Source organism: Lagopus leucura, unplaced genomic scaffold, assembly GCF_019238085.1.
Source record: "Lagopus leucura isolate 7727_CA_CO unplaced genomic scaffold, USGS_WTPT01 Super-Scaffold_100001, whole genome shotgun sequence".
In the NCBI taxonomy this organism is placed as follows: domain Eukaryota; kingdom Metazoa; phylum Chordata; class Aves; order Galliformes; family Phasianidae; genus Lagopus; species Lagopus leucura.
The window spans coordinates 68,136,526-68,163,436 of NW_024962262.1; positions in this window are offsets into that span (position 1 = coordinate 68,136,526).

The window sequence follows — 26,911 nt, forward strand, 5'->3', positions numbered from 1 at the left end:
CTGATTAACAGAACAACATTATGCAGTTACAGTTTGGTTAGCTAGAGAGATTGGTGAGGCAGATAAAAGGTGGCAGCAGTCACCACCTTTGTCAAACATTTTCCATTGAGTCTGTGTGTATCTGGAATCCAATACCATCATGGAATATGCTACACTTTGATATGTAATGTCAGTGGATTTCTTTCTTATTTTTTTCATTTTTTTTCTGACACTGTCCGAAAGTGCAAGAGGAAGGTTAAAACAGCACTACCTTAAAAAAATCCTGTGAAAAGTTTGCAAGCACAATACTATCCTCTCTCAAAGAAAAGAAAGGCTCAAAGCATACATATCAGCAGCTGCAGACCCTTGATTGAATTTATCTGCGTGAGAAATTAATCTTTTGGGAAATCAAATACAAGTGACCCTTGCTTTTCTCCCCCATCCAGCTGGGCAGGACTCTGTTCTCTGCCTTGAGTAGGGAGACCCAGTACATGCAGTTAAAAAAAAACAACCTCTCATCTCCTGTCTCTGTGCAGATGCCTCAGAAAGCTCTGTTTGCAGATAGAAAGAAGATAAAATCTTCAAAGCTACTATCCACATTTCATATTATTGACACCAGCTTTGGGGAGGCAGACAGTTGTCCCTGCGCTCAGTGTCAGAAATTAGTTCAGTGGAGCACTAAATAATGGTGATGGTAATATAGACACTGTGTGTCATTCTGTCTCTCACCAACATTTTTCAGTCATCGAGTCACCCTAATTATTTAGCCAGTTCTCAGTGCTTTTATTATCAGGAAAAGATGTGGTAGGAGTTAAAAAAAAGGGACGAGACTGCCACACAAATGTGTTAAATGACAAATCCAGTGGCTTTGCTCATGTCCATTCTTATAGAAGCTGGGATGAGTATTAAAGCCTGGCTGGAAAGGACTGCTAATGACTGGGCTCAAGTCTACTATGTCCTTTCAGGAAACTGAATAAAAATTCAAAAACTTGAAATAAATACCCCTTTTCAAAATTGTAGTTTTCTGCCTGGGTTCCCTAATAGTTGCTGTCTTAGAATCATAGAGTCATAAAGGTTGAAAAAAACCTCTAAGATCACCAACTCCAGGTGTCAACCCATGCCCACTTACCATATCCCTCAGTGCTGTATCTCCATGTTTCTTGAACATCTCCAGGGATGGTGACTCCACCACCTCCCTGGGCAGCCTCTGCCACTGCCCCATCACTCCTTCTGAGAAGAAATCGTTCCTAATATCCAACCTGAGGCCATTACCTCTCTTCCTATTGTTGTTACCTGGGAGAAGAGGCCAATCCCCACCTTGCCACAACCTCCTTTCTGGTGGTTGTAGGCAGCAATAACATCTCCTCTGAGCCTCTTCTTCAGTTTGAATAATCCCAGTTCCTTCAGCTTCTCTCCATAAGACTTGTACTCTACACCCTTCACAGCCCTTCACTGTCCTTCTCTGTACATGCTCCAGAGCCTCAATATCTTTCTTGTAGTGAGGGGCTCAAAACTGAATAGAGTACCCAAGGTGGAGCCTCATCAGTGCCAAGTTCAGGTGGATGATCACTTCCCCAGTCCTGCTAACTGTGCTATTACTGATACAAGTCAGGATGCCATTGGCCTTCTTGGCCATCTGGGCACACTACTGTCTCAGCAGCTGGGTGATTAGAGCTGGTCATCTGCAGGATGGAAGTGGGAAAATTATGGCAATGAAGAAGTTCAGAGGGTTCAAAGCAACAGGAGTTGTTAAGGGTAATGGTGAATGTGTGGTGCAACACCAACGATCAGATTCACTACGAGATGCCGGCACCAAGTCTGTGACTTAGACCCATTCTTCTCGAACTTAATGAGAAGTGGAATTAATGCCAAAGTAATTTATATGAGTGTGACGTTGGTAAGAGGCACTGCCTAACATACTATCAGCTTCCATTTCACATCTCAGTCCAAAGGTGTGATGCTATAGATGATGCCTTTCTCACAAGATTTTATTCATGATACTTGGTCTGAACCATAGAACACAGGTCTCTGGAATAAGAAATAATAGTTTTTCCTATATAATTTAGAGGGCTTGGAGCCTTGTTTTCATTTGCTGATATTCTAATATTTTTTAACACCGCTGGTGAAATATTTAATATGTAATGCCTTAGAAGAGAATTACTTGTTTTGGCTAATTACATAGTCCTGTGATCACTGATCTGTTCGACATTTAAAATTCTCTCTTTCAAATTCTTACTTCTACAGTGGCTTAATGCAGCTAAGTAGATATGTGGCAGATATTTATAAGAAGCATGAAAGTGAATAAAATAGGAGAAGCCAGATAAATTAGGAGTCTAGGGATGTTTGCATCAGCTCTTCAAGAGTGTTCTGCAATTTGAGTTTACTGTCTGCCAGTTTATTTTTAGTTTGTCTCTCCCACACTCCTCATGCTTAACCGTGATTAGCCTTTACTGTGGTGAGGTTTATAAGCATGTTAGGTGAAGATTCAAATCAGATAGTGCATCTTTCACATACATCAAAGATACCACTCTTCCACTTTTGGTAAGAGAAAGCATTTTGGACAACACAGAAATATTCAAGTTCTGTTTAAAACTGTATTTGACTGTAACTAGTATTGCATTTCTGCTCTTTTAAGGATGGGACTACAAATTCAAAAGCATATCTATTGTTGTCTTTCTAAAATAATTGGACTGTAGACCAGACGTTTTAGGAACAGACTATTAATTGTATTGCTTTAGGCTCTTTTAGCAGACAAGGATGGTGAGATAAGAACATAAATATAAGAGAATCTATTTTCCAGGACAATCATCCCAAATCCAATTTATAAACTGTTAAATATATGAAGGGTAGAATGAAAAATTCTCAGGAAAAATAATGGCCCCAAAGCTATTGGCTTCTCTTCCTTGTCGAAGCTTTAAAGAGAAGATACTTTCACGGTTGATACTCATAGATTGTTGTTTACAACCCAGCAAAGCACCCACAGCATTATCATGGAGATCAAACACATCTCATAGATTTTACAGGCATTACAGATGCCACTTTTGCTCCTAATTGTCACATCTTGTGAACTATTGTGGGACAAAATGCTCTGGCAGTTGATGTAATCTAGCCCTTGGTTTCTGATAGCATAGTCACAGCTATTTATAAAGTACAATAGAATTTTGCCTTATATCCTTGATATAAATGTCAAGTGCCCTGCAGTACTGTGTACTGTTCCTAGAGAAATGATCCATTAAAACCATCCATATCAGAAAGCAAGCTTTTGCAACACTCCAGAACAAAATTATATTCTCATACAATAATAGGGAAAATTGGCTGGTTCGAAAAGACCGTATTGACCGAATTAGCTTCCTCATTTGCTGCATCCACTATGCCATAGTTCCTTAAGGATACTCCCTCTGCAAAGAGGAATAGAGAATTTATTTAGCTGCCTTAAACCCTTAGTTACAGGGCTGTTCAACTTGAAAAAAATGTGTAGATTGCACCAATGATGTAAAACCCAGGCCAACAGAGAAGTGTGAGAATGAAAAAAAAATAACGTTAAAATATGCTAATTGTGATGCTGATCCTCAGGTTGCACAGGGCCAAGAAGAAGGCCTACTTTGTTCCTTGAGGTACAATGACCAAATACGATAGTGCATTGGGAAGAAAGGTCTGTTTGTAGGCAGGATTATATTGCTGAATAGTGCTGAATGCCAAACACTCATGGCAGATGTTTCAGCTATTAGGACTCTGGGGCAAAACCGTAAAAGCTTGTGTTGGTCTTTTCCATTACTTACAGAATGTGCAGTTATTCCCTAAGTCCCCTCCTTAGGGGAAGCAGGTGTTCTACCAAGGGTCGTTCCTCTTTCAAGGCAGGGGAAGCAGAGGACCCTGAGAGAGCTCTCCTTTTTTTTCTGCCGCCTCCCTTTCTCTGTGCCAGTTCCCCTTTGGACTGTTGCCTCTTGCTACCCACACTTTCCAGGCCCTTAGGCCTGTGGCTATTGGTGTGTTATTTAACCATTAGTTTTCCAGATGTAACAGCAATTTGTACTACCTCACAGAACTGCAGTCAAAACTTGTTAGTCATGTGGAGCAAATGTTCACTGCTATTTCTCTATTTTGAGCACTGGAGAATGTATTTTTTCCTTTAATACCCTTGTGATATGCTGATTTCCTTTAATATCCAGGCATTTTGCACATATATATGTTACCTCCTACTGCAGTTGTCTTACTGATCTACATCTCTCATTGACACCCTGTGCCATTACATGTTATCTTTTTGCTTCATTATTCAAGTGCATGTTTTCTCAGGCAGGCACTATGTTTTTGGACCCTGTTCAGCACCACGCACAACAAAGTGTGAGTTTTAGGTGGCTTTGAAGGTGCTGTAGCAATGCAAAGAAGAATACTTACCAGTATAATAAGCTGTGATCTACTCATCCCTATAGTTCACCATGATGTCTAGTTAAAATAAATAAAATAAAATTAATTCATCCAAAGCACTTTCAGTACCCACTATCAAAACCTTTCATACAGCAAAGAAACCAACTCAACCCAAAAGACTTTGTGACTACACCATTGTTTATTACACTAGTGAGGCTGTATGAATATCCAGATGGATTAAAAACATGTCTAAAATTCACAGCCTTTTCATAACATTATATCATAGATTTATAATCTTCCCTAAGGAAACTAAATTAATTTTCAGTGATACATTTTTTTTTTCTTTAAACCAAGTGAGACAGGGATAATAAATAATCCCTTCTAGTACCTCTGAAGATAATTGGCTGGAAAAATATAGGTTGATAATTGTTAACCGATTTGAGGTCACTTAGCTGAACATTAGCACCAGTGAGGCATACATCTGAATAACAAGAACATGCCCTTTAGACAAATATTAATTAAAGGTAAAAGTTAAAAGAGAAGATGCTGAAATCACAACACATTGTATATTTCACAGAATTAGAAGCGTCAGTGTTTCAACGGTAGAGATAAGTTTCTGATTTAGCTGGTTGTCCATGTGTCTGCATGCATATTCTATAACCAAAGGATTTGTCTGAGAGAAGTTTAGGAAAGGAAGGCTATTTACGTCGTGCAACTATAAAGGAAAAAAAAAAAAAAAGGGAATAGTTGGTTTCTTACAAGGGAACTGTCTCACCAACCTACTCTTTCAGTTCCAACAGGCTTCAGTTCCAGCTGGAGAAGACTACTTCTTCCTTCTTGGAGCAGCCTGGAGGATGCTAGCATCCACTGCTGCAGCTCTTGCTGAATTCAACATGACTTTTGCTATTGGCTGTAACAAGCGTAGGACTGTGCTTTCTGTCTGCATGCTCCTAAAAGGGAGATAATTACCGCTTGATGAAGGGCCTGCCAAGCAATATACAGTGCTTCTGACAATGAGCTTAAAGGTAGTTCCAAGACATATTTAGTCTTATGAATGTCTTACAGGCAAGACACACCCAGTGGTGGCTTCTTACACATCTTGCTTAGTCTGCTCACAGGCTGACTGAGGTCATTTGCACTCTGTGCAAAGGGACTGTGCTCAAAGGAAACCACCAGTGATTCTTGCCTCAGGAACAATGGAAGTATTCTCTCCTTTTAAGCTCACCCAGTATTAAACGATTTAAAAACACAGCACTCTCACTCATTTTGGGAGGACATAATTTCTGAAGCTCTTTTCCTTGCTGTTTTCTGATTTTGAAAGGATTCTCACAGTCCTCATCAAGACAGTGAAAATAACTGATCTGGTTAGAAATGATGACAAGCAATTTTCTAGATATAAGAATATATCTATCTTTTATGATTCTGTTCTGTTGTGGTGGATTAACACGGCCCCATATTCAAAAAAGGACACTCCCCCAGGCACTCACAATTACCTTCCCCATTTTCTTGCCCTGGTACCCTCTGTACATTCAGTCTGTACATTCTGAACGCATTTTCTCTGTGTTATTTTCCTTTAGAAGCCACACTTGTTTAGGTTCCTACTTTATACTTACATTTTAATTGGAGCTAAAAATGCTTAAGACCACCTATAGACTGTACAGTAGAGGCACTGTGTAGCATTCTCCAATCTTGGTCTCTCAATTACATACGTATTTGATATTTGCACGAAGTACACAGTAGCTCCCTTTGGGCTGTATATTTCCTCAGTTTTTGTAGATTATAGGGGCTTGGGAGAGGAATGAATTCACTCTACTGAATTGGGATGCAGTCAGAAAACCCCACATAGTGTAGAATTCCTCCTGGAAACTACTGCAACAGCATAATTTGTCCCAGTCCGCAGATCTCTCCTCCATAGCCTATAACAGTGAAATATACAGCTCTGTCATTCTGGGCATACTGTTTAACAATGGCATATTCATCCTCGGACCGGGCAACCCAGCGGCCAGATGTATGTGGAAGTCACATCTCTTTGACATAATGATCTGTCAGAAGTTGCCCTCAGATGTTTTTTCTCTGTAAGTAAATAATGACCTAGGTTTCAGCTTCAAATCTTCCAGATATGTGTTTATGAGGGTATTGGAAGATCACAGGGCAGTTTCTAAGAGTCATCCCACCTTCTAGCTCAGCCATCACCTCAGAAGCTTATAAATCAAGGCACTTCAGAGAAATATATTTTTCCTTTATATTTTTTAAAACTTACAAGTAGATTTTGTCTTGCATTAAAGCCTTTTTTATTTTCAGAAGCTTCTCACTTGAATTATGAAGCAGATCAGAGGCCATCATAAAATCATCCCCAGAAGAAAAAGGCAACATAATGGAACACAATTTAAAATACAAATTTAAGCACAAAGCACCAGGAAAGGTCTGGAACACAGAATGCATATTACCTGAAAAAAAAAAAACAAAATGTAAAAGAGTGAGTCCTAGCAACCATACATTAGAAATTGCAATATATTCTAATATCTTCCAGATGTGGATTTCATTATGGCTAAAGTTAGGTGGGTTACAACCTGCACTTAAAAAGCTTTTCTTTGCCACAGACTGAGAGAGTGAAGATTTGCTGAAGCAGAGAAAAAGGAAGGAGCTGAACCTCCTCCTGCCAAACAGTTGCCTAATGTATATGAGTATTATACTGGCAACCAGGAGAAGAGGGGTTGTTCCCATTATAGCTTGTTTCTTTTTTTTCTTACCGAGGTTTGTAGAACTTCTCTCAGGAAGGATGTAACACGGGAGGTGGCAGATTACAATCTCCTATTTCTACATGGAGCCAACTGCTGTTTACAAGCAAGTGCACCCTGGAGGCACTGAGGAATAAATACCTACCAAACAGCCTATAGCTAGCTAAATAAATCACAGTTTTTCACAGAGCTCTGGCTTGTGCGAATATAGCAGATGAGCCTTAATAAAACTCCAAAGTTTTCCGTCAGGGCTAAATAATCTGAATCTGTGCAGCTTTCTTGTGTGGAAATCTGCATGTCTCCCTAGGCAAGAACAGCTCCCCAGCAGCTTTCTTAAAAGCTGCATTTGTCCCAGTGCCACACAACCAGCCATCAGCAGTCCAGGCAAGGATTCCAAAAAATACAATTGCCCATCCATAGGAAATCCTCTAAGCCCCATATCATGACAAACCCTTCTGGAGTCAGTGAGGGTTACTTCCCCGTGAGACTGTCAGAGGTCTCACTATCAGAGCAGGTGACTGTGACCCATGTTGTTGAGTATTCTCAAAAATTAAAATATTGACTCTTTGATGCTGTTTAAGCAATATCGACTATATCTCAAGATTGGTTGATTCCCCATGCTGCCTGAGATCCCAAACATTTTCTGCAACTTGTGCTTGAATCACTTTCCTGAGAGCAGAGTCTTCCTCTGTTTCTCCAGAGGCTGGGCTAGATACCAAGACAGGACATCCTCAGAGCTTTTTGTAACTGCAGAGTTCCCATAGTTGTCTGTCAATAAGGAAATTACAGCTCTATGGACCACTGCTTTCCTTAGCTTAGAGGATGAGGGGAATCAGACACCACACTTAATGGTGTGAACCAGAACAAGTGGCTGAACAAGTGGCATTCTCTAAAGATGAGCTTGAATATAAGTGGGTCAGGAGTCATTATAGATAATGCAGAAAAGAAATCTCACACACCAAAGCCTCAGTCCTCAGCAGCTGCACTGCATTTTGGGATGGCAAAAGAAACATTCTGAATAATTACTGGCAGATCTTGGAAGGTACCCTGCCTTCAGCAGGCTCAAAACAGCATGCTGGTAGTGCTGGTGAGCAGAAAAATGGCTGTTACTATTAATCCTGTCCATATTCTGAATGAAATTCTTACCTTCTTATTAAAATGATGGCTAATTTTAAGGGTGGTAAAGCATTTTCCTGAAACAGGAGGTGCTTTCAATATAAATGCTTTTTAAGAAATTTATTTGTTGCTACTATGGAAGATCTGATGACATTGCAAGGAAGTAAACATTAAGAGACATTTGGCTTTCTTCTCCATGCATCACCAAAGTATCAGCTTGCATATCTCAGATAAACTTTGGAATTTTTCAGAAATCTTCCAGCATACAAAGGAAATTCAGATTCCCGTATGTGGCAGAGCATTACCCGCTTTAATTAGGTACATCACCTTCTTAGGAAATGTATCCATTTACATCAGCTGAGGATGCCTGACTGTGAGCAGACAAAACAGTGCTAGCTTCTGTGATTCAGTTAAGAATTCCACATGAGTGACTAAACAGGCTGGCATCAGTGGCAGAACATCTGACAGAGGTCATTGGTCAAAGGATGGTGGAAGAGAAATACTGCACCTTCATGCTTTGGGCACCTTCTGGAATTGTAGTTCTGAAATTGTATTTCCAACTAATGTGAACCAGTTGCTTCTGGTGCTGCAGAATGAAAAATTAAAACTGATGAAGAACATAATGGCTTGGAGTCAGAGTAGCAAATTTGCAGTGAGATACCTCTTCTGCTCCTCTCTGGAGCTGATGAGACCATGACAGCGACTTATCTCGCAGTGCCACTTCTAAGACTGGTAGTATAAAGAGCAGCAATGAAAAGACAAATGAGAAGTCTTCAAAGTGTGGCAGCAGGAAAGATAGACAACAGGGACGTCCATCCTGAAGTTTGCTGTGGCTAACTCGCATGATTTTACTTCAAAAATCAGTAGAAAAGTGGGAAAGCTGGTTTCCTGGGTGCCAAAAGTCTTAACCTCATGGCCTTCATGATAACTAATGAGATGATTGCACATCTGTTATTGCAAGTTCTTGTCCTTGCAAGATAAATCTGGTCGTGCTGAAATGAGGGATGGATAACTTAGAAAGAATCAACAAACTTTTAAAAGGCAAAGATGTCTGGGAGCAGCAGAGAGGAGGGTAAAGCAAAGTGATCTTCAAATGTAATGAGGAGAGGAGGGAAGCAGACATGTCCTCTGCACCTCCCCTGGCAAAATTCAGAGATCAACAAGAAAATAATCGAAAATCATCAGCCTGGAGAAAGATGTAGATAACAGTATGAGCTCAAGGAGAAGCACATACAAGTATGCAAAAGACCCAACAGGAATGCCTGTGCAAAACTGTGAGCTAGCAGGATGACTCCATTTATTACAGTTTAATTTATTGGCCGCTGACAGCGTGCTCTATTCAGAACAAATATAGTGCAGTCTCTGTCCCCACAAGTATTCAGTTTAGATAGAAAAAAAGATGAATTAAGATCTTTCAGATTGCCCTCAGTGTATTTTAATGCAGAGGTGTTGCAGAATTATTGTCTTGCATTCACTGCTTTTACTAGCCATTGCACACAAGATGGAAATTGCTTATCCACAAATTTGACCTCTTTGTTTGTTAATTTTTCATGCAATTGTTTTCTCACCTTCCTCCCCAGAGGGAAGTCACTAGACACAGACCAGAGGCTGGGGAGGATCATCTCTATACCCATGTTGCACACAAAATCCTTTCTACCACTGCTGGGACATGAAGGGAGAGTCAGGAATTAACGGAGGCCCTGAACCCATTAGTCTTGAATTGTAACGGTAACCCTGCTTGTTGTAAAATGCTGCAGCCAAAAAGATTGCAGCCATGGTTTTCAAAATGAAAGCATGCTCTGTGCATACATGATATTATAGAACATTCTGTGTTACCCAAAATATGGCAACACAGCATGGAGGGGAAGACTAATCACTTTTCAGAAATCATGTGTATTCATAACATTTTAATGGCTATGAAAGGGATTGTTTCAGATATATATCACCTGGAGGGAGCTGAAAGATAACCCATAAAAGACTTTCTCTTCATTTAATGGAGGGAGAAAATTATAGCATGCATCAGTTTGTCTTGTTGACTGTCAGTAAAGCTCTTACTCACAAAATCTGGTTCCATGTGGTTTGGTGCACTTGTTGAAATCATTTCAGTTTTCATTCAGGTGTGTATAGTTAGAGGTGGAGCTCTTTTCTATGCATTACCAAGTGGCTGAATTTCTGATGGAGAACAAGAGATAGTCATTCAAATGGCAGTAATTCAGGTTGCAACAAAAAACCTGAGACATACAAATAAATGCCTCATTTCTATTTTACAAGTCACAATGGATGTCACATTCAGTGTTTCTTATGATGAACAGGCTACTTATTAACAATAGTCTAGGACTTTATTTCATTTTAAAATTGCCATCTTTTCCAATTATTCTAACTTTTTAGTATTTTCCCTCTTTTAAAACAGGATATTTTTAGTATGGACCACAAGTTACAAACAACAGAAGTTGCTATAGAAACTGAAAAGGCACTTTGTAGAATGAAAATGCAAGAGGAAATACAGTTCATTATTTATCTGCTGCAGACAGTAAGACAGAATCAATATATATCTGTATGTGTGTGCATATACATATACATACGTATAGATATACATGTGACTTTCCTTACTGTATCTATACTATCTAGCTGCAGAACAGTTAGAGGCAGATGTCTTGGATGGGATGGCAGAGGAAAGCTATTTAGCAGTCTGATCTTCCATTAATGTGACACAGATTGCACATGATGTTGAACACTGCTAATAGAGGGAACTAAGATCTTTTCCTTCCAACCTAAATCAAACCTCATCACATAGCCATTATGACTTTTCTTTTACATCCCTTTGTTTGCTGTCCCTGTTAAATAAAGGTAATGCTCTAGCAGCTTCAAGCAAAGATAATTTCCAGTCACAGGATCTGGATTATTTCTGAACATCGTATCTGTGCAATCTCCTTGTCTTACCTACAGAGGGGCGCTGAGAATCAAACTCAAAGCTTAGTGTAACAGCATGGATTACTGAGGTACATTCATAGGAAGGAATACTGTACAGATAGAATCACAGAATCATTAAGGTTGGAAAAGACCTCTAAGATCATCTAGTCCAACTGTCTACCTACCACCAACACTACCCACTAAACCATGTCCCCAAGTGTCACATCTCCATTTTTCTTGAGTACTTTCAGGGACAGTGAATCCACCACCTCCCTAGGCAGCCTGTGCCACTACTTTATGTCCTCATTAGACTTCAACTATAAACATTAGATGTTTCATGAGCAAGGTGCCTACAAGACAAAAGCTGAAATGTTTTGCTGGCTTCTGCTCTCACGCCTCTTATTTGACTTCATCGCTCTTCAGAATGATTGTATAGGTGAGGTTTACAGTCCTTCTTTGTTCAGAAAGGTCAGAAAAACATCAATCAGTGGTGTTTTAAAAATAGTTGATCCTGCCTCTGGGTGGAGATGCTTGAGGGAAGAGAATGAACTGGATAGGAATCAAAGACCTTTCCAAAGCTACTTTTTTTAATGTATTCTGTTATGCTTAGAGTAGTTCGACACTGTCGTAAGGAACAAAATTTCTTCTCTGCTTCAGAGTTCATACATAATGCCAGCAAACCACTTCAAATTAGATTTCTGAGTATTTAGATACTCCATATTGGAGGTGGTTGTCTGAAGCAATTGCCAAGAAGATCCTGAAATATTGGCTAGTTAGTTTTTATGTATATTAGTTGTTGCTCATATAACTTTGTGAAGTTTTTCTTTTTTTTCTCTTGCATACATTGTCATTTTCAGTGAGACCTTGTTTTCTCAGCTGTCTGCCTGGCTGGGGCTTTGTTGTCTGGTTTGTAGGAGAGCTGTGGACTCTCAGCTCCAACAGAAGCCAGCACTGACATTCTGGGATGTTTGGAGCTATGCCTAAATCCAGTTTCTCCAAAAGTAATGTGTCCTAATGGTTATCAGTGTAGTACAGCTGCTGAGCACCCCTCCATGCTGTGGTCTCAGGTCTCACTCAGGTCTCTGCCAGAGCAAGACTTTGATGCATCTCCATAGGCAAGAGGTCTTCCCTGGAAATCAATCTGAATGGGTGGAAAAGAAGGGGTCTCCTGTGATCTCCATGGGGCTGTCTAGTCTGGAAGAAGTCTTGAGGCGGGGTTCAATGAGTGGTATGCCCACACCACCATCTAGACACCAACTGGGGACCCAAAGGCAGGTTTTTTACAGTCAATCCCTTTTACTTCATTGTTTACGAAAAGAGGATATTGTGAAATAGTTTTGGAGCACTGTGGTAGAATGATGCAATTTAAATTCTCATGAAAAAATTAAGGATTTTAATTTTCCAAGCAGGTATGGAAAAGTAGTCATATTATAACAGCTTAGTAGAATACACTGAAAGGCAAAGGCAAAATTAAATTTGAAGAGCTACTTGGTAAATAAGCAACACCACATAAGGCAGGAGTCCTAGAGGAAACAAAAAAAAAAGTAAATAACCCTGCAATTAAAGACTATCCAAATACATACCTTGCTAGGGATAGATGAAGCCCTCACAAGGAACCTGAAGTCTGACAGTTCCTACTTTTAGAACTTTACTTTGCTCTGCTGGCCAGAGTACAGGCAAAAGGTTAGTTTGTGCCTGGTTGTTTATGTGTACTTTTAGGCTTCCATGTGGTTCAACCTCAATTACTGCTTATGAAAGCAAATCTGATTTCAAAATATGAATCAGCATCAGTACCTGGACATTAATGATCCATGCAAGGGATTTACATGTGTGCTTGGCACATATTCTTGAGTAAGGCTATTTTTAATACTGGCAGTATTCAAGTAGTACACTGCTTTTTAATATGCAATGTAATTCTCTCTGACTTAAGCTCCTGAGTTCTTGAATACATCCTTATTAAAGAGAACAGATGGTTTCAATTACATTGGCTGAATTCTCAAGGGTAGCTTCAAATTTGGGTAACACCACTGACTATTTGGTGGAACTAACATAGGCCGGACTGTTTTTTCTGTTTCTCCAAGCATGTCTGCTTCTTCTGTCTTTTTAAAAAAAATTCCAGGAAGTCTCTGTAGCTAGAATAAAAGACAAGCAATCTTCTCTAGACCAATCTTTTGTCTCTAACACCCACATAAAATAGGTGGTCAGATAATTCCAATGCAGTTTTTAATAGCCAGGGCATGAGAGAAAAGGATAGTAAGGAAATTAAAGTCAAATGTGATGAGCTCAGAATTTTTCAACAGCATCAGGTATTTGGAGATGCCCTTTCTATTTTCAGCATGCTCATGTGATGCTCCCTCCTCTGACAGATTATACCTTTCAATCAACACCAGCACTAAGTGAAACTGGAGTGATCCTATCTTTGGAGGCTTGCTAATTAAAATGAGCCTATTTTGCAGAAAAATCCCCAGAAAAAAAAAGACAGTTATCAGTAAGAGTAAATGATGTTTTTCTTTTCCTAATAAATTCTGGTTCAAAACCCATTTAATGCCTAAGAGTAAGGTCAAAATCAAGTAGACTTTTAGGACTACTCATCTACTTATAGGTGTTGGAACATTTTCTCTTGCATCACCTCTAGGACAGTGACAATAGAGATAGCATTACCACCATACTCTGCCCAAAAGTGTCTCTTCATCATATACCAGCTGGATTTTTTTTTTTTTCAGTCAAAACTTTATTGACTCATAGCAAGCCATTTGTAAATGATAGATTAACCTCATTAATAAACAAAGCACTGTTAAAAGAAAGAGCTTGAAAGAATTACAGTGCATTAGATCTGTTTCCCAAACAGAGCCTAGGCAAATGCATCTGTGTCTTTTATATGACATGAGAAAACATTGGCTTCCAGTTTTTGAACAAATTTCCCAATAAATTACTTAGGTAGGCAGAGGTGGAGAAGGATTCTTAGAGACCAATGAAAACACTTATCACAAGCAATTAGTTCAAAGTGAAGCTGGCTATCTGGCTTTGGTTGAGGTGAATGAAAGAGCTCCTTGGAGTAGGAAGAAGATGCTGGGTGTCTGTGTTTCACTGATCCAAGCACTGAATTCTTATTTAGTATATTTTTTAATAGGAGACCATTCTTTATGGTACTGTGCTGTCTTTCACTTTCTTTGACAGATTGAAGAGTAGCAGGTGACCAAGAACAGAACTAGGAAACATGAAGGGGCAAGAGAGACTATAGAAGGCTCTAATGATAAGCCAATGATAAGAGTGGCTATGTGCTATCCAGAGTTACCTGGAAAAAGCCTATAGACTGCAGTAAACTCTTGCAAGAACAGCCTGCAGTGTAGGAAAAACAGTGGTTAAAGTTTCTACTGGATAATTTTGCTGTAACCTAAGCCCTGGTGTAGGGCTTAGTCTTTTTGACTCTAGTTAGGCCTTTATGAACTCTTCATGACAGCAAACAGATTCAGTATTAAACTTCCCCAATGTAGAGGTGCTTGCCATTTTCTCAGTCTTTCACTAGGCCTTGCTGTAAAGCAGTCAGCCTACCAATTTGGATTGCCACTGGCAAATCATCCTTGGAAAGGATGTGGCTGCATGCCAGAGTAGTAATGAGATGTCAGCTGATTTAACAATAGAAACCACAAAGAATATGAGGAAGTAGAGGTTTAACTTAAAATTGCCGCTCTAAATTGTAAGTATGATCCTGAGCAGAATAGCAAAATGAACCAGCCATACTGTCTGCATTATTTTCTGCAGCACTCTGTAGTGCATTCTGTAGTGCATTCTGAATTCCCACTCAGAATGTCATTTAACTGTATCAATCAAGAATACCTCCTCCTTTTGCTGCCCTTTTAATTCCTATATGAAGTCAAGTATGAGGTCAGCTTTTTCAATACAGCATTGCAATTAGAGCTAACAGTCTCTAGATTCGGACCTAGGAATCTGCTTTCCAGAACAGTCTCCTGTCTGTTCATTTAACTTGTGTTTTTGTTTCCAAAAGCTGTACCTTGAATGTGACAGCATTAAATGTTCTTTGATAGTTCCTGATTGACAGATTGTGCCAATGGTCTGCTCCCATCACTAAATATTTCACTAATTCTGGTGCTGTTCACAGATGTTGCAGTGAAAGACTTGATGCTGTCCCCATGAGAAAACTTAAAGTTGTGGTTCATGGACACTGTAAATTTGTGTACTCCTTCCCAGTGACCAAAAAGGATAAATAAGAAAAGCAGTCCCCCTGTAGCCAGCTTTAGTTCCAGGTGCATGAGGTGAGGATATTTCCCAGTATAAAAAAAATGTTAAAAAGGCTTTAGCTAAGTCACTGATAACAATATAAAGTAGTGTTAGACCAAAAAATTATTTCCTGGGACACCACAGAAAGCGGTAAAGCTTGCTGATATCTCAGCCTTAACAACTGTGTCAGAGATGTTAAGAAGACTACTGCATCTGATAAAACAAGACTACTATCTGCTTGTTGTCATTCAAGTAGAGTCATAGGAGGCTGCAAGGAGGAAATTACAGAACATTAAAAAGGACTTTCATCCCTTGGAAAGATGCTTAAGGGATTGGGAGTGCAAATAGTGCTCTCCTCTGTCCTCCTGACTGGTGGCTGGGTCCTGGAAAGAAGGAAAATAGATAGGGCTAATTGCTGGATAAGGGGATAGTCTCAGGATCAAGGTTTTGGGTACTATGACATTGGGCATGCCTTTGAGAGATCAAGTATGTGTAGATGTCAGATGGAATGCAACTGAGCAGATGGAGCAAAAGTGTTCGAAGGAGCAAGTTGGCTGGGTTGATTACTAGAGCTTTAAACTAGATTCAGTGGAGGAGAGGGGTGGAGTTCCTTGTGACAGAGAGGGGCATAGTAATTATGTCTTTTTAGTAAACTGTGGAGACCTTATTGAACCTTGCTAGGTTTCCATGGGTCCATTTCCTTAAACCTGTCCAGGTCCCTTTGGATTGCATCCCTTCTTTCTACTGTATCAACTGCCCCACTCAGCCTGGTGTCAGTCACTGATAAAGGTCTTGAAGAGCACTGGTCCGAAGACTGACACCTGACGAGGGGACTCCACTAATGGATGGCTTACACATGAACATAGAGCTCTTCACCACAACTCTCTGGCTGTGACCATCCAACCAATTCTTTATCCACCTGATGAGTCCAGCCTTGCTCTTTTTCTTACTGAAGGACTCTACTCCACCAACCACTGGCCCAAAGGTGAAGGGTATGAGAGACATGGGAAACTTGACTGAGGCAAACAACTCACTGAGTACCTCAGCTTTCTTCATGTCTGTTGCTGCTAGTTTTCTCTCTTCATTCATCAGAGAGGGTACACTCTCCTTGGCCTTTCTCTTCTGATCAGTGTACCCATAGAAACCTTTCTTATTTTCAATTCCCTTGGAATTTTCCAAGCTCTGTTCCATCTGCACCTTTGCTTTCTAGATCCTATCTCTGCGTGTTTGGATGACATCCCTGTATTCTTTCTAGGCTGCATACTCCTGCTTTCACTGCCCGTACATCTCCTTCTTTTCTCTCAGTTTGACCGGCAGGTCCTTGATTCAGCCATACTTGTTTCCTGCCTCTTCTGCTTTATTTTATATGCCGGGTCATGGAGAGCCTTTATGTTCTCAGAAGGATGTCCTTAAAGAGCTGCCAGTTCTATTCTGTTCCTGAATCCGTAGGGGATTCAATCCAGTCATTCCTTAAACAGTTTGGAGTTCACTCTTCTGGTTCACAGTCCTGACTCTGCTTTTTGTCAAGACCATATTCTTTGAGATTATCAACTCATCCAGGGCTTGGTCACTACAGTCCAATCTGTCTCAGGCAGCCCTTCAGTTCTTTGGAATTTCCTCATTTTGCCAAGCTCTAGTAAGCATTGACTGATCATACAACTTCCCAGAGAATTCCTTTAAACTGCATTGAAAAAAGCCTACAAGATATAGTTTGCATTAAGATGCTGAACCTAGGTCTGAATGCTCTTCCCCATCCTCTATTGCAACTGTTAGGCCTCTGCTTTTTAATAGTGCAGGCTGTGATATGCTTACTACATGTGCAAGGTTTAGAAAAATGGGCAGTGATGATTTTGTGCTCCTCTGCATCACATCTGTATGAAGTTATAGCCTAGGTTCTTTTATAACCAATCTGCTGTTTCTGATTTTTTTGGAGTCTAATTACATACTGTTCAATAAATAAATACTGATGCTTAGTTATTTTCTCTTCCCTTGTAATTCTTGTATATTGTTAAATTTGCAAGTGGTCATTAATACATTTTCCCTTCTATTGCTCATGTATTAAATGGATAGTTATTCCCTGTTTTCTTGTCTCCTTGTAACCAGAGTGAATTCTGGGTCAGACCAGTCCTTTTTTGTGTCTATATGATGGCTTCTTGACAGAGTATTGAGCAGACTGTTTATAAATGATTCTTAGTACCACTAGTGTTTATATGTCTAATGTATGTTCTTGCTTTGGTTAGTAAGTTGTTTAAACTTGGAAAATAATATTTTTCATGTTTCAGAAAGATAAGCCAAATTGACACATTCATTCTTAGGTAGAAAAAAACAAGTTCTGTTGGCCAAGGCGTTCAAATGGCCATTTTTTAGGTTTACAATTAGCTAATATTTGGCCATCCTTATTCAATTCATTTTACAGATTCAGTCTACCGTGTTCAGGCCATCAGGTTTTGCAATAGTGTCTTTTAGAGATAATGTTCTCTGGGAGCTTAGATTCTTTTTTCAAGTCATTTGAGTTGACCAGCAAATATCTCCTAGTTATTTTATCCACAAGTGATTCTTTTGTTACTTTCTAACAAACCAGTATTAAACTAAGTGCAATATGTCTAAATATTTTTTTTATTACCTGGCCTCATCAGTATTCATAAATTTATACAGATTAATTCCACAGTCTTCAGAGAGCTTGAGTTTTGTTTCCTTACTGTGCTGTTCCGTGGAAGAAGAGGAGGTTCAGAGACCTTCTTTACTAAGGGAATGAGGATATCTGGAACTACTGGATGTTTTGGATGTAGGTTAAAAACTAACTCACTGCAAGAGGCAGACAACTGGGAGGAACTGAACAACTTTACCTAAGTGAACCACAGGCAAGCAGACAGATCTTATTCTTCTTATGTCATGGCATAGTTTGTAACATATTTGTAAATATAACACATCTTCTGGAATTTTTGCATTGAAGTGACAGCTGAGGGAGGCTGACAGCTGACAAATTAACTGATATGCCACAGCTATGCCATTCCTAGGAACTCGGCTATCTTGAGGACAGAAGAATAAGAAACCAAATGATTTTAAGAAAAACAAATAATAATAAATAAAGCCCCTAGGCTTACATATTGAGTGACTTGAGAGAAATGACTGAGCCAAGCAGGAATGAACATGCATTTCTGTGGAGGATCAGTGTGTAATAAAATGAATTAATTTCCATGAAAACCATTTTTAGAATATTAATATAATTGCAATGGCACCATTATGACAATCTTTTGTGTTTTATTCAGTGGAAATAGCAGTACATTTCTTATCCCTCATAATAGGAGGCCCATAAAGTGGACATGTATGATGCAAAAACAAAACTATAGAAATTAGTAGGATGTAGTTCTGAGAGTGAACATGCAAGCAAGCCAATTCTTAACAGCTTTGGATAACTCTTAGTGTAGTCGTGACCTTCCTCAAGGACAAAAAAAACCACAGATTGCTGCTGTGTTCTAGCTTTTGCACCATACACCAGTAGGAGGTAGATCCTAAGAGCTTTCGAAAATCTCCACATGGTACTGAACCATGTTGTGTAAAGTCCTTCCTTCATTCCATGCTTTTCCTTATTTCTTCCTTCCTTTCTTCCCTCCACTAACTTTATCCTGGATAAAAATAATTTCTTGCTGACAGTGAAATATTCCTCAAAATCTAGCTTTCTATTGTTTGTATATGTAATCCTCTATTTAGTTTATATAACAGATTTATCTATTAGAAAATAATTATCATATGTTTCCAAGAGAGAAAAAGAGAGAGGAAGCAAAAAAGAAAGAAAAGATTTAAAACCTTCCTGTCTATGGGAAGCTGACTTAGAAAAAAACATCCCAGAGTTCTGTTTGGTCAGTAAAAGCTTAACAGGTGAAGAGGGAGAAGTAAGAGCACACACTATTTCTACCACACAGGATGTTAAGCTGGAGAAATCAAGCACAGGGTCAGATGGTCTTATGCACAGAAACATTGCAGAAAGGTCTGACTATACAAAAGATTGAGAAATCTATTCCAGACAGCATTGGTAACACTGAATATAAATGTCATAATTACAAAATACCCAATACTGAAATAATGAAAACCATATTCACATCTTGCTTGGGACATCAGTAACTAAAATGTATTCCTGAGAAAAAATAATAACTTCAGTAATAATCATCATAGAAATGTATCCAAATGTATCCATAAATTGAAATAGCAGCTTGATGGTGTGAATATGGTGGATTTTCTCATTAATATCAGAACTTGCTTGCTCTATTCCTTATGTGTGTATAGCTTTGGGGATATTATTTACCTTTCCTTCTCTCTCTTTTCCAATACACAAAAATACACAAAAATTTATCATCATTCAGAAGACATGGAGACTATTTAAAAGCCAAATGGACATGCTTTGCTCATTTTATAGGTGTGGCTGTGTTCTGGGTCCAGTGCTCCTAATGTGCACTGCACAAACTTTGAACAGTGTCTGAGGCAGGGACTCTTAATCTGTTCACCATCTTGCAACTTGGGTGTCAGGAAAGAGGACAGCTGCTAACCTGGCACCATGGGGGCTTCTGCCTTTTTTGTTTATCAAGTCCTCACCAATTGTGTATGTAAAAAAGTTAGCATGTAAGACTTAAGGATAGCAATGCCTGAAAATTTTACCACAGTGATTCTGCATGCTATAGTATGAAGGCAGAGCAACACCACCAGCTGTGCAGCATGCAGAAAAGAGCATTACCTACTTTGTGCTTCATTTGCTATGCATTGTCTTGCTCTATGTACAGCAAAAGTAGTAGAAAGAAGTGGTATGAATTGGCTAGCTGTCAAGTTCAGCGTACCTTTGTGTTCCATAGCAGACCACAGCAAGACAAGATCCCCAGACAACCAAGCATGAAGTGCTATTTGAATAATTCTGAGATGATCATGAAAAATGCTTAGTTAGCCTTTCCCACATCAATACTTGGCAGTATACAAACATCATCAACATCATTTCCCCTTAAAATTGAACCATCTGTCAGGGTTTTCTTTTTATGGATATATTGTCTGTCTGAAGTAGGAAAAGGGATTGATTTGCAATTATTTATTTCAGGTCTTGGGTAACTTGATATTCTTCAAGCGATTGAATTCTTTGTCTGTATACACCACTGATAAATTCAAAATGATGCAAAATTGGGAAATACCAGCTTTTGACCAGAATGTTCTTGGACAAACCCACATATGCACAGAGAACTCCAGAAATGAAAATTCTCTCTGGGCACATCTCAAACTGCAGAATGAAAGCAGTATAGATCTGGAATTTTTGAGTGCATGACAGAGTTTTGACATGGATTAATTAACTGCACCTGTATCCAGGAATTCTTTTCCATGCTGCCCTTCTTCAGGTAGTTCCTTTAAAATAATATCTTCCATATAACAAATTTAATAAAAGAAATGCTAATAAAATCAGAAAAAAATTCAGTTTGCAATCCTTTGGAATTGTAGCACCTGTGAGTTACTTGGAAAATACTAAAATAAGCTTATTCACAAGGTAGAATGAGACAAGAAAAAAAAATTGAGAGATTTTCTCTATGACTCTAGAGCAGGAAGGAATGATGGCTTCAGCCCCAGTAGAACTTTGTAAAAGCTCTCTAAAATTTGTTTGTCATCCTGCCTTACTCATAATGTATAGCAGCAGCATAAAATAGCGAGTCATACAGGCTTGTTATAACATGCAACAGCCTCTTCCAGTGCATTTTCACTAGGCCCTACACAGATTACCAAATACTCAGGCATTCTTTGGACTACAGAGGTGTCCTGAATCAGGACTTGCCTGGCCGCACCAACCCTACCAGATATGGCATGTGGCAACCCATGACACAAAAAGGGCCGTGCAGTAGAAATTACAAGATGTTTTACAAGGGTACGGCAGCTTTTTAAATTATTAATATTTTCCAATGTACTACAGTTGAATATTGTCTCGTTTTAGTGTTTACTTCAAAATTAATTACCCTTATTGCTTCGCTTGGTACAGAACTCTTCTCTTAAACTTTCATTGCTTCATACAGAAAAACACATGCATAAACCTGGACACATGCCTATTGCAAATTTTCCCCTCTACTAAAAAACACTAGATCTACTGCTCAGAAGATCTGAAATTTTAAGCAAGGGTGAGTTTAAGACTCTGGGTCTTAAGAGCATTAGAAAATATAATGCCTCATATATTCACTGGGATAAGTTTTGTCACTTTTGCAGAGAGCATACCTTAACATCAGATGTGAAAGTCTCATTTTGAAGAATAACAATTTAAAACCCAAGTGTAGTACCAGAGTAGGTCCAGAGATACAATCACTGCATACCTCAGTTTATGTTGAGCTTACCAATAAAAGTGCTTTCAAACCACATTAACAAAATAGAATAGAAGTGAGGTAAAACCTCTGGCTTTTAATGAACTAATTGCAAATGCACAAATTAATCTCATCGGCATACAAACTGGCACAGGTGGAGACTTCAGTTACCTAACAGTATACTGAAACTATCTTAAGAAGCTGCTATGTCTTAATACCCTTCAAAGTGAAATCTTCTACGAAGTTGCTTTGCAATTAATAGCATGCCTGAACTCCAAGCATTTTGTATCTGAAAACAAATGTGAATTTATTAGCCCCACTGAGTTAAGCTATATGTACAAAGCATTGGACATCGTACACAGCTAGTTTCACAGAGTTGGGAAATGGTAGAACAGGAAAATCCAGTCTCATAAAAATCCTGCTAATGTTAGAGGACAAAATACAAAGCCTTGATATTCATATCAAAGTACTTATGTTTTACCAGTTTGGTAAAAGTGATGTTCCACACTAGCACCCAACAGACTTTTTCTAAAGCAGTAATCACCTTAATTTCATGTAACTTCATTTACAAACACACTTCACCTTGCAGTTGCTATGAGAAACACAAATAAATGGTCTGAAGAATGCTAATAATGCTTCAGTCTTTCAAAATAACCTTAATAATAAGCCTAATAATCATCAAGAAGGAGCTAGTTCTGCCATGGCACAGTCCTGAGCATATGATTAAAAACTTGAAAATCAGCAGTGTTGATGAGAAAACACGAACTGGAGCTATTTACTTCACAGGTTGGGGAATACGTACCTGGCAGAGATGAAGTAACTTCATTTTACAGACCCCAAACTACATGACAGTAGGACTGTCAGACCATGTCATTGTGGATTTATCAGAGAGAGATCCTGCTTGAATAACCTTTTCTATAAGAAGAGGACCTGCTTGGTGGACAAGGAAAACATTGGATATAGTTTATTTGGGTTTTAGTAAAACATTTGACACTGTTTACCATACCATTCTCCTGGAGAAACTGGATGCTCATGGCTTAGACAGATGTACTGTTCACTGAGTAGAAATACAGGATGGATGGCCAAGCCAAAAGAGCCATTGTGAATGGAGATAAATCCAGTTGGCTGCCAGTCACAAGTGGTGTTCCTCAGGGCTCACTACTGCTGCCAATTTTATTGAACATTTTTATTAATAACCTTGACGAAGAAATCAACTGCACCCTCAGTAACTTTGCACTTGACACCAAGTTGGGCAGAAGTGTTGATCTGCTTGAGGTAGGAAGAATTTTCAGAGGGATCTGGATGGGCTGGATCGATGGACCACACCCAATTGCATGGCATTCAACAAGGCTAAATGCCTTGTAGCAAGGTGGGTGTTGGTCTCTTTTCTCAGATGATAAGTGATAGGATGTGAGTAAATAGCCTCAATTTGCACCTAGGGAGGTTTAGATTGGACATCAGGAATAATTTCTTCATGGAAGGGGTGTTAGGCATTGGAATGTGCTGTCCGGTGAAGTCCACATCCCTGAAGGTATTTAATAGATGTGTGGCCATGGCACTTAGAGATGTGTCATTTATTTGGTTGTGGTGATAAGAAATAACAGTTTGTATAAAAGTGGAATACAGTACAATGTGTATCTCCACTTTTTTTTTTTTTTTTTTTTTTCAATTAAGTGATACGCAATGAAAATGTTCTTCTGGCCCTCTTCTACAAGAAATAGCTTTGTGAAAATCATAGAAAATAGCAACAGGTAGGTGGACAAGGCTTTATTATAAAACGTTTCTGAAAAGTTAACTCTACATCAAGGACTGTATGTGTGGAGTCAAAGAGTTTACACAATACAAATTACATTTAATGGATTTTGTGTTTGAATTACAAATTGCAAAAGTTTCTGACATAGTTTCATGTTCAATATATGATTTTAAGCAAATTAAATAGATGTGATTTTTAACTTAAACATGACAGAAGTAAGACATTTCATTACTTGGAGGGAACGTTCCTACATTTCAAATAATGGTTTCCTACTATTTCACATTTATTTTCACTCTGTGTAATTATACATGAAAAAGTGGTATCATAATTTGCAAGAAAATTTTTTTGTTTGCATGTATTGTAGAGTGTGCTTGGCAATGAATAATCTAACAGATTATAAAAAACATATCCCAACTGCAAGTGGATAAATCTAGAGACATCTTCCAAGCACACAAAATATTAATTGGATTTTATCTTTGATTAACTTGATTTTTCCTACACAATTTAATTTCTTTCCTTGTAAAAATTTTCATGAATGCACTGAAGGGGAAATGCCAAGCTTCTCAGTGTGCTTTTATAAAATACACGGGCAACTGAAAGTGTGAAATTGTACATGTACTTTACAAACTGAGTAATAAATGCAGTGGCAATCTTGATATGCAAGATTTCTAGTCATTTTCACATGTGCCTTTGCCAGGACACATCAAGATCTGCTCTTTATGTCTCTAATTTTTTCACCTATTAATTAGTGTGTTTTAAATATTATATATTTCTTTATATCTTGTATTTCCTCTAACTATTCTCTTTTGTTACCTTGTATTAAGCCTTTTAAATTTCTAAATTCTCTAAATGAAAACAATGATAGTGTGATATGTTTGGGAGCACTAGAGTATTTGAAGTCTCCATTTTCAACTTTTAAATGTTTATTGTATAAAAATTTCTATAGCCTGTCTTTTTTCCCAGATTATTTAGCGCTCATCATCTTTTTTCCTCTTTCTTTTTCTCTCTGACCTATCCTCTGCTCATTATATAGATGGCTAAATGAAAGCAGAAATGTTTAAAAACAATTACATCTCCATAGCAATTAAAAAAAAAAAGAATGAGCCCAACAACACCTCGTTTGCACTCCAGGATTCCTACGTAAATGTTTTAATTCTTCCTGTGTTGTGGGTTTCAGTCAGAGTTGCCTGTTTGTGTGTTTTCCTAACACATATATGACTTTCTTGGTATATAATACTTATTGTTACAAAAGACATTACATACAAACATGTAATATTTGTTAGTACACCTAACAAATATACTATATACTATATATATACATTATACAATATATACAATATATGTATAGTATATATATATATATATATATACAATATACTATAAAATATAGTAGACCTTAACTTCCATTTTCCCAAATATTTTCACAGTAAAACGAATTTCAGCTACTCTGTAAACTAACAGCACAAGGTTGAAAATCTGTTTCCTTGGAAGACTAAGGTAGCAGCAGACACAACTTATCCCCAGCATCTGTCACCTAAGATAGTTTTACCTGAGAGGAAGAAACCAGGGGAGGAAAGACTTTAACTATCTCTATCTGTGTTCTGTGTTTTCTCTCAGCATTGATAACAAGGGCCTCAGTACTCTAACCTGACAGGCTGCTGTCTGTCGTTTTTCTGTTTTGCTCATGTTTTCTTAGTGAGGAACTGCCCAAAAAGGATAGACCATGCATCCAAAACAGAGAGCAAATGGCCTAGTTGTGGAGCTGGAATGGTGGATACTCAAATAATATACACTTTTCAGGCTGGTAATTGAAAATGAAATTAAAATTGTATAAGTCACACTTTTGAGTGAGATATGAGAGCAGAAAAGAACTAAAAGTTATTCCATATCTAATCATTAATGCTCTCATGCTACCCCTATAATTTCCAGTCAAAATACAGCACTTCACATCTACATCAGGAAAGAGAGGAAACAGAATTTGATAGAGTGAAGCACACAGTAGAGGTGACCAGTCCACTTTAGTCCAGAGTGCTCTACTTTATCTGTCATTGGTGAATTGGTTGTGACACATTATAAAAGAGCCGAGACCCCACAGTGTTAACACAGTAAACAAGCTGTCTTTTCTTGAGGAAACCAGATCACTAAAAACCTTCATCTGTTATGCAGTGCGCTGATAAGAAAGCCTGTCACACCGTTCTTCACTGATGACTGTCACTTTACTCAATTTACATTTGCATCTAAATCCTGTCTTGATGTTTTGAAGTTTGCAAGGAGCACTGGGAGAGGTCAGAGTGATGCACACTTCAGATACTTGCAAGGTTACTGCGTGATCGGAAGAGAGGACTTGAATTACCTTTTGCATACTCTAGAGGTAAAAGTTAAGCTGAAGCTTGTGTTCCAAATAAATGAGAAGTGCATTGAAATATATATGAATTTATACGCAAATATATTTGTAATGTGCTTTCTGTTTTCTTGAAGGGCTTACTTCTACTGTAACCTGGACATCATTGCTAGATTTAGATTATTTTTAAAAAGAATATATTCAGGTTTAGAAACACTTTAAAATACCCTCACTAAAGTTTTAAATCTGCAAGTAGTAATTCATATCTGTCTATTCCACTTTGTTTTATCTGCTTGTCAGGATTTAATTTCTATTTTAGCCAAATGAAAAACCAGCCAAGTTTCTGTTATAACAATGAGAATGAATAGGTGAATTGCAAGGGAGTAAATGGGTGAGTGCGCATATATTCAACCTGCCACAATAGAAGTTGAAATTTAATTCAGGGTTCCTGAAGTGCACAGCTGAAGGCATGGGTACCCAAGTGCCAACTGTTTGACACAAGTGTATGTGGGAGCTAGCAGTGCAGGCTGTGATAGTGAAAAAGAATCAAAAGAAGGTTGGAATTCTTGGTGTGGAGGACCACTTGCTGTAAATTTGAAACAGAAAACTCAACAGTATATGGGATAGATTGAAATCAATAGAAAGTGCATCCCAAGAACAGAGAGGCAAAGGATCACAGTATAGGGTTTTCCAGATACATGGCCAAAGTCAGGCATTAGTAATCTGTTAAAGAAATCGGGTATCGAGAGGACTTGCATTAGGTAAATCACTGCATGGTCTGAATCCTCTAAGCCACAGATGTTGATGGTGCTATGAGTGTGAGTTCAAGTAGAATTACCAGGGCCAAGTGAGTATCTGGCAGCAGTGTAGGGGGATATGGCTATCAAGAGCTTATTAGAAGAGGAATAGTAACTTAATTTAGCTGTATAAAGTGTGCAAATACCACTGTCTACTGTAAGAGTCCACTTGTAGCCCAGTGATTATGGGCAATTTTTGCAGAGAGTCTACCACATGCAGATTGGTCTTCAAGAGCTGCTTGATGTAATGGCAGGGTATGGGCTATCTAATATGCACAGAAGAATAGCACTTATTATTTTCTAACAGTTCTCTTGTTAATTAAGAAAGTGCAGTAAGAGAAGACTAACTACTCAGACAC